A 9884-nucleotide genomic window follows, 5' to 3' on the forward strand; every position below is an offset into this window, starting at 1 on the left:
TATACCTTAACACGCCTCCTTCCACAAGGTTTATTTAACTTTTAACATTTTAATTGCCCCAAATTGTTCAAACCTACCCAAATAATTCAATATCATCTCAAACCAATCCTCCTCTTTCTCTCTCTTTTTTAAAATATTTTTATTGATACAACAAGAAAAAAGGAAAAAAATACACACAAGAATACCAAATTACACACAAGAGTAACCATAGACACATAATTTTCTTAGCAAACAATAAAACATATATTGGTCTTAAGACTAAAGACCCGACCTCCCGTCTATTCCATATTTCAATTTCATATTACTTATTGCCAATACACACTTTTATCATAATTAAACTTATTCTTAATAAATCTAATTTCTTATATCTACCAATCCTCCTCTTTCTCACTGACCTTAAGCCCTTTCATTCTATGTGTCTTCACAGTTAACAGTATTCTAAAATTATAATATTATTCAGTTTTTTCCTCCATTGGTTCACCCCTAGCTCTTCTGCATTTTTCCAATTACTTGCTATAACCTGTCTGGCTGCAACTACCATCAATTTTACCCATTTACATTCCTCTTTTGTTTTTAACTCGGTACTACTCAGGGTAATAGTAAAGGTAAAGGTACCCCTGCCCGTACGGGCCAGTCGTGTCTGACTCTAGGGTTGCGTGCTCATCTCACTCTAGAGGCCGTTAGCCGGCGCCGTCCGAAGACACTTCCGGGTCACGTGGCCAGCGTGATGAAGCTGCATCTGGCGAGCCAGCACCAGCGCAGCACATGGAAACGCCGTTTACCTTCCCGCTATAAAGCGGTACCTATTTATCTACTTGCACTTAAGAGTGCTTTCGAACTGCTAGGTGGGCAGGAGCTGGGACCGAACGACGGGAGCTCACCCTGCTGCGGGGATTCGAACCGCCGACCATACGATTGGCAAGTCCTAGGCACTGAGGTTTTACCCACAGCGCCACCCACGTCCACTCAGGGTAATAACCATTAATTTAGATATTTCCACATTCCTTCCCACAATTACCGATATTTCTATACCAATCTGTTTCCAAAATTCATTAACTAACAGACAATTCCACCACATATGACTGTACGTTCCCATCACTCCACATTTCCTCCAGCAATTATTACTTCCAGATTTTGTAATATGATATAACCTTACCGGTGTATCATACCATTTTTGTACCAGCTTCAACCCCTGTTCCTGGATTATCCTAGAGGTCGCAGCAAAGGGTGGTTGCCGAAAGATTCTTTCCCAATCTTCATATAAAATCTGTTCCTGAGTATCTAACTTCCAATATTATTTCAAACTTTCCTTTGGTGATTTCCCCTTGTTTAATAACACCTTATACAATTTTGAGACTCTCTTGGCCCTATCTGTCCTATATCCTTTCACTAATTCTTTTAAGGGTGTAATAATTCTTTTACTACATTTTTTAACTTCTTCTTCTTTTAGCAGAGAGGAAATTTGTCTTTTCTGTAACCAATTAATTGTATTCCAAATACCACTTTCCTGTTCCATTGTACCTTCTGTTATATTCCCCATCTCCTCAATTGAGATCTCCTTTAATTTATCCCCTACCTCCTTTGGGATGAGCTCCCTTAATGGGGCCATTTTACCATAATACCACATTTTGGTGAGGGGAGAGACGTCAGGAAAAAGCTCCCTTCTCTACTTCTCCCATACCCAGATGGACCCCGTAAATGTTGATATTTTATCTACTTCCCTTTTCCTTTTCCTCCTGTCAAATAATCTTATTTTCCCTCCTACTGCTTCCAAATTCTTCTGCTCAATACACCCCAAATCTTCCCCCTGTTCTCCCTCCAACCAAATCATAAGATGTCTCAGTTGATAGGCTTCGTAATATAAAGCCAAATTGGGAATCCCCATCCTCCGTCTTGGATCCTATGATACCTATATCTACCTGCTGTCCTTGGTTTCTTGGATGCAAAAACAAACCTATCAATTTTCCCTTGCCACCCTTTCAATATCCGTTCCGATATGTGCCAGGGTAATACATAAAAAAGATACGTTAATCTGGGTAACAAAAACATTTTAACTAATGCAATTCTTGTACTAATTGATTCCTTCCTTTTCTCCCATATTTTCAACTTTGATTGAATACCGCTCCAAGTTTTTTAATAATTATATTCAAATATTTTCTTCACATTTTTAGTTATCCTTGGAACTTGCAAGTACTTGGAACTTGCAAAGATGACAGAAGTAATCAGGAATCAAACAAATCAAAAGTTTAAAAAAGAGTGGGAGTGTTACAGAGTGTATTTAGAAAAAACATTGTTCCCAAGTAAAATCCTTCATTTGCTTCTATTAATTTTTGCAAATTATATGACAGACTGATAGTGTATTTCCTACAATACTGGTGAATTTCAAGGTAAAAAAAGAAGCAGTTAAAAAAGGAAGAAAGGACCCACAGTGAGGTAGTTGGAAGTCACATTTAAAGAGTAGGTTATTTATTGGTAATTTAATGTATAGGTGACATATGATGTTGAATCTTTTTATTATGTATTGGTGTTTCTCATTTTTTTCTCCCTCCCCTTTATGTATTTTAGTTTATTTTGAATAACGAATGGAATAGCTGTAATACTTAATAAAATCAATACAGAGCATGGCAAAAGGGGGGGGGGACAGTTTGCACCAAGAGAAAAGAATGATTCCCTATGAACTCCCATCAGGCCATCTAAAGAAAAGTGTATTAGTTGAAGAAGAAGAAGAGTTTGGATTTGATATCCTGCTTTATCACTACCCGAAGGAGTCTCAAACCGGCTAACAATCTCCTTTCCCTTCCTCCCCCACAACAAACACTCTGTGAGGTGAGTGGGGCTGAGAGACTTCAGAGAAGTGTGACTAGCCCAAGGTCACCCAGCAGCTGCATGTGGAGGAACAGAGACATGAACCCAGTACACCAGATTACGAGTCCACCGCTCTTAACCAGTACACCACACTGGCTTTCATAATAGTGTTCTACTTGGAGTGAAGATGGCGAGGAACCTGTGGTCCTCCAACTGTAGTTAGTCTACAGTTCCTGTCATCCCACCAATAACCATTCTGCCTGGTGATGATGAGAGTTGGATTTCAGTACAGTGGTAGCTCGGGTTAAGTACTTAATTCGTTCTGGAGGTCTGTTCTTAACCTGAAACTGTTCTTAACCTGAAGCACCACTTTAGCTTCCTGCTGTTGCCGCACCGCCAGAGCACGATTTCTGTTCTTATCCTGAAGCAAAGTTCTTAACCTGAAGCACTATTTCTGGGTTAGCAGAGTCTGTAACCTGAAGCGTATGTAACCTGAAGTGTATGTAACCCGAGGTACCACTGTACCTAGAAAGACTCAATTTGAGGTCCATTTTATACCCCCAAATCCACATTCCTGATGTCACTCATAAAGATTTTGCACACTAAGGAGAACTTCCAAGAACTGAAAAACTGCACGTCTTAACAAGATAATGGGAGCAGTAAGATTATACACACAGATACACCTTGAAGTATTTATTACCTGTAGATTGGGACTGATAATATAAACCACCATAAAGAACATAGATAGCAGAGATTGCCATCGTTGCACAATTATTCTACGCTGACCAAGGGTTCTTTCAGATGTAGGGCCTTTAACACCAAGAAAATAGAGGAGACAGCACAGCTAACAGAGGGCAATGGGATTAGGGAGGGCTAACATTCCTTTGCCCACACAGGATGAGGCTATAAAAATAAGGTTGAAATTCTGCAGAACCATCCGACTATCCTGCTTTGTTCTTGCTTCTTCCGCTTTTGCAGGTGAGCAACCACATGCCCTTCACCCCTTCCTCACCCCCCCCATTTTTTACACTTCTAGGAGACTTTGGGATTTATTTATTTTTACCTCCTCTAGGAAACTTCCAATTGTTCATTTCCCTCCCACTTCAGCCTCTTTCTTTCCTTCCCTATTTTCCCATGCCCTCCTTTACCTATCCTGGTTTAGCATCACTTTTGCTCTGGCATTAGGAAGGCAGCTGGACCGGATGGAATTATGGGACGAGTTATTAGGGACTGTGCTGCAGAATTAGCTGGTGTATTTACGGACATTTTTAATCTATCCCTGTTGCAGGGTTCTGTCCCTACCTGCCTGAAGACATCGATTATAGTGCCAGTCCCTAAACAGTCAGTGGTGGTATCTCTCAATGACTACAGACCAATAGCCCTAACATCTGTCGTTATGAAATGCTTTGAGAGATTGGTGCTAGATTATATTAAGGCTGGTCTTCCATCCACTCTAGATCCGTTCCAGTTTGCATACAGAAGAAATAGATCTACTGATGATGCTATTTCCATCGCTGTCCATACGGTACTGAGTCATCTAGAACGACAGGGAACCTACGCAAGGCTGTTGTTTGTGGACTACAGTTCTGCCTTTAATACAATTCTACCAGACAGGTTATTCCTTAAAATGACCAATTTGGGTATACATCAGAAGATCTGTTTGTGGGTAAGGAATTTCCTGACCGATAGGCCGCAGACAGTGAGAATGGGACCTTACTATTCTTCTACTCTAGTATTAAGCACAGGAGCCCCTCAGGGGTGTGTGTTAAGCCCCTTTCTCTATTCCCTGTACACATTTGACTGCACCCCACTGTATAAGTCCAACACAATCATCAAATTTGCGGATGATACAACAGTGGTGGGGCTCATTAGTGAGAATGATGAGGCTGCTTATAGGAAAGAAGTACAGGGGTTAATTCAATGGTGTAAAGAAAATAATCTTATGCTTAACACCAAAAAAACCAAAGAACTCATAATTGATTTTAGGAGAAAGAAAAGTGTATTTTTACCATTGCACATAAATGGCGAGGAGGTGGAGAGGGTTGGTAGTTTTAAATACCTGGGCACTTATATCTCTGAGGACCTCTCATGGACTGCAAATATTAATATGGTTGTGAGGAAGGTGCAGGGGAGGTTGTATTTCCTGAGAATGCTCAGAGGATTGAATCTATCTCAGCACCTACTTCTGTCCTATTATCATAGTACCATTGAGAGTGTCTTAACCTATAGTATATTATCGTGGTATGGGAGCAGCTCTGGAATGGATAAAAAAGCTTTACAGAGAATAATTAAAATTGCCCAGAATGTTATTGGGCTCCAACTACCAACCCTGGATGAGATCTTCACGTCTCGCAGCTTGAAGAAGTCACACAATATCCTGAGAGATCCCACCCATCCTGCTCACAACCTCTTTGAACTGTTGCCTTCGGGCAGAAGATACAGGACAATGAAAACACGAACCACACGCCTTCTGAATAGTTTCTATCCAAGAGCTCTGATTGCACTAAATAATGATCTCAGGGCCAGTTGTAAGAAATAGCAAGCAGTGAGTAGTAAGGAATGAGATAGGTTTTAGGTTATGCTATGCTTCTAATAGGTTGTGTTATATTCTGGATTATGTATGTTTTAATAGATTATGTCTGAATAGGATGAGAGTGTTGGAGATACGTGCAAATGTGTATGTGAATCCGGTCTTGGGTGTTTGATTTTCGTTGTTGTGTATACTGTGTATATACGGACAATGACAATAAATTTATCTATCTATCTATCATAAGGCAAGGAGTGGGGAGGGGGAGGGAATGGCTCCCTAGGCCCCCTACCCTCTTACAAAACCAGCTACCTGCCAAGAGGTGGCAGTTCCTGTGAGACACTGTATACAGTGGTACCTCAGGTTAAGTACTTACCGTATTTTTCGCTCTATAACACGCACCTGACCATAACACGCACATCGTTTTTAGAGGAGGAAAACAAGGGAAAAAACATTCTGAATGAAACAGTGGATGTATCATTTTTGGGCTTCATGCTGTGGCCACAGACATGTGATCTGATGGTGAATTTGGGGTGACCCAATGCAAAGATCCTGAGGATCCATGTGGATCTATGCTTTGTAACCACATTTTAAGTGGGGAGCGAAGGAAAACAAATAAGGGACATGAGAGGGGTGTGCAGAGAAGCAGCTGGCTAAGAATGCAGGAGAGGGATTTAAAGGGAGGGAGGAAAGAAAGGCAAAAGTTTCCCCCCACCCAAGCCAGCTATCTCTCTCTCTCTCTCTCCCTCCCTCCCTCCCTCCCCCTCTCTCTCTCCCTCCCTCTCTCCCTCCCCCCCTCTCTCCCCCCTCCCCCCCTCTCTCTCTCCCTTCCCCCCTCTCTCTCCCCTCTGCTTGCCTGGAGGAATTCCCCTCTGCTTGCCTGGAGGGGAGGGGCTTTCCCTGCTCTTTGTTCCGTTTCAGCAAACACAGCAACGAAACAGAGAAGGGTGGGCAGTAAGACCCTGAGGCAGAATGCAGGAAAGCAGCCGCTTCCTCTTTTCAGTTTTCCCCGCGATTTGATTTTTGCCTGATTTTTCGGCTCCAGGGACCACACATTCGCTCTATAACACGCACAGACATTTCCCCTTCCTTTTTAGGAGAAAAAATCTGCGTGTTATAGAGGGAAAAATACGGTAATTCGTTCCAGAGGTCTGTTCTTAACCTGAAACTGTTCTTAACCTGAAGCACCACTTTAGCTAATGGGGCCTCCTGCTGCCACTGCACCGCCGGAGCACGATTTCTGTTTTCTGAAGCAAAGTTCTTAACCTGAGGTAATATTTCTGGGTTAGCGGAGTCTGTAACCTGAAGCGTATGTAACCCGAGGTACCACTGTAGCAGGACTTGGCCTGGCTGAGGCTGTGTTCCATTTGCTTGATAAGCTACAGCTGCCCGGGACACACCCAAGCCAGCAAACAGGAGAGGATATAAACAAGTTAGGGACTTCATAGGCAGCAGAAGGAGGTGAGTGGGAGGCGGGTGAGCCTGGAGGAGCAGGGAGAGGTAGAGAATTTAAAACCTAGTCCTGTGTCCTATTCCAAGAAACTTCTGGTTCTGTGAGTTACTGAATATCACAATGAATTTGTTTTATTGTGTATGGCAGTGTTATGTAGAAACTGAGATATGAAAGCTAGAAGCTAAATGGCACCTTAAACCTAGGTTATGGGCACCACAACAGAATATCTAGGCACACTTTTTTAATAACAAGAATGCAAAGCTGAAAACGAATGAACTGCAGCTAAAATCTTATGTTCATTTTTCACATGGTCTAGTCCTCATCTGAAGATTGCAGAAACAAAAAACAAAGCCATACTTCCTCTAATATTCTTAAGAGGATCCCTTAGAGGGTGGCTGGAAGTGGGGAGGCAGAAAAAGGTCCTCCTTTCCTTCCAGCAGTGGCCGTTTTAATCTGAAATCTTAGGCGCAGTACTGTTCCCAGAGCTCAGAAGCTGCTCGCATCAATGAAATTCCCTGTCGCAAAATGCACCTAGAGCAATGGGAATTTCGAACGCTGGTGGGTGAGCTTTTTTTGTTGTCTGCACCACTTCTAGGGTGAGAGACTGCCTGAAGTATTGTGTGCAAAAAGTTCCTCACTCCTGGAATGACAGTCCTTTTAGCATTGAACTGGGTGCTTCCTGGGTAGGAGATGTGGGGAGTGAGTTTTGGTCCCAGAAGCTGGGGGTGGGCTAAGCTTGATATTGTTGTGCAATGGGTGCCTCCCAGTTTGATGTCTCTCCTCATTGTTTGCTAGAAGAAGACCTATTGGTATTGAAGATTGGGCTGCGTGAGAGTGCTTTTGTGTCTTCAATATGTCTCTAAGAAGTGAAGAGTTGAGTAAGGATAGTGGATAGTAACTTAGTAGTGGATGAGGGACCTGATCTGGCCTTCATCATGAGACCTGGGTTGGCAAGCTGGGAGGAGTGGACCTTATTTAGCTTTGGTTGCCTGGATACTCAGTGCAGCATCAGCAGAGCCCTGAAGGTCGAGGTGGGGGTCATGGACTTAGCCAGGATTTATGTTAGGGGGCGGGCTTCATGTTAGGGGGAGCAGAACCTCAGTTAAGTATTTTTTATTGATTTACTGTATTTTTTGCTCTATAAGACTCACTTTTTCCCTCCTAAAAAGTAAGGGGAAATGTGTGTGCATCTTATGGAGCGAATGCAGGCTGCGCAGCTACCCCAGAAGCCAGAACAGCAAGAGGAATTGCTGCTTTCACTGCACAGCGATCCCTCTTGCTGTTCTGGTTTCTGAGATTCAGAATATTTTTTTCTTGTTTTCCTCCTCCAAAAACTAGGTGCGTCTTATGGTCTGGTGCGTCTTATAGAGTGAAAAATACGGTACTTGATTTAGGGGGAGCAGCTGCCTCCCTGCCTCCCTGCCTCCCTTTGGCTATGCCCATAGGGTGGGGTTTTCACTATGGTCTATAAACCTTTGAACTTACTCACCAGGAAACCTCTTCACTGAGGGCTGACATGGACAGCCTGCACCTCATGTCAAAGCAAGGAGAGAGACTGGGGGTGCTGCTGGCCTCTTGGGCACCCTGTTGCCCAGCTGCTTCCTTGACCATCATGTTGGGAAACCCCAGGATTAGTGTCCCTGCTGCGGCTGCTCTCGTTGTTTTGCCTTGGAACTTCATGGTCTACATCAGTGTTTCTCAACCTTGTGCCTCCAGCTGTTTTTGGACTACAATTCCCATCATCCCTTGCCCCTGGTCTTGCTAGTCAGGGATGATGGGAGTTGTAGTTCAAAAACAGCTGGAGGCACAAGGTTGGGAAACACTGGTCTAGATGACAACCATGGGACTGCCTCAAGTGGTCACTGGCCCAGCCCGTGGTGTGGGACAGACCATCAACTTGGTTTTTGCCCCTTTTGATTAAGTTGATGGTCTGGAAGGAGGGAAGGTTTCGTAATCCCGTTATCATGATCAGACCACTTCCTGAGAAGTAGGAGTTAACAGTATCAGCTTCCCCTGTAAGAGTTGGGACTCCATTAGGGTAGCCTACTCCTGGAAACTTAGGGAGTTCAATGGATCCCTGAATGCCCTCAGGGATTTTCCACTACTTTAACTTGCTGAAGCCCTCATCTCACCATGAATCGACAATATGTGGAGGCCATAGATATTATTATTCCTGAGTGCCGTGTCTCTCACACGTTTGGCTCCCTGGTATGCTGAGGAGCTATACAGGAAAGATAATAGAGTACAGGAGGTGTGGTTATGACCAAACATCTGTTAAATCACATAATCATGCCTACTGTGTGGTGGCAAAATCAGCAAAGAAGGCCTACTTCATTGTTTCCACAATGAAATCAGCCAGAGGAGCTCTTCGGGGTGGTCTGTGGTCTGCTGACATATGCATCTCTCCATGGAGCCCATGACACCTCAGTGAGTTGCTTGCTAGGACGTTTGAGGACAATACTGTATGTTTCCATAGTGAGCTAGATGCCATAATTGATGCAGTCCCTGGTGAGGTTTCCAGCACTCCATAAATCCATGTTTTGTGGGCTCCATTTCAGTTTTTGCAGCCTGATGTTGAGGACAGGGCACTTTTGAGTATGTGCTCAACAATATGCTCTTGGGACACTTGCCTTTCATGGCCAATGAAAGGTAGCCTGTGGGGGGCATGGCTGGCTCTACAGCCTTGAAGGAGTTGATAGCATGGCTGCTCCTGGGCAGAGGGGGTGGGGAAGCACTCCAGACCTTCTGGTATTTAACAACTGCCCCCCTCAGTCGCAAATACTCCCTTTTTTTAGCAAGTTACTTGGCAGGGTCATGGCAATGTAGCTGCAGGCATTTCTGGAGGAAGCTGGTTATCATTTCAATTAGATCCCTTCCGTATTTATGGGAGGCAATTAATTTTCCACCTCTGCCTGCCCTTTTCTCAGATTGGGACTTTTCCATAAACCGCTCTGATCTTAGTCATTTTACAAAGGCTCTTGTGTCTACTTTGATTTTACCTGAATATTTATGGTCACTTTCAGCTAACATTGGATAGCAACATCGCAAGCAGAGAGGTCTTGGTGCTGTCAAAAGCAACTTTTTCTTCGGACACAGGCT

The sequence above is a fragment of the Podarcis erhardii genome (genome assembly GCF_964252035.2).
Source record: "Podarcis erhardii genome assembly, chromosome: 4".
Lineage (NCBI taxonomy): Eukaryota > Metazoa > Chordata > Lepidosauria > Squamata > Lacertidae > Podarcis > Podarcis erhardii.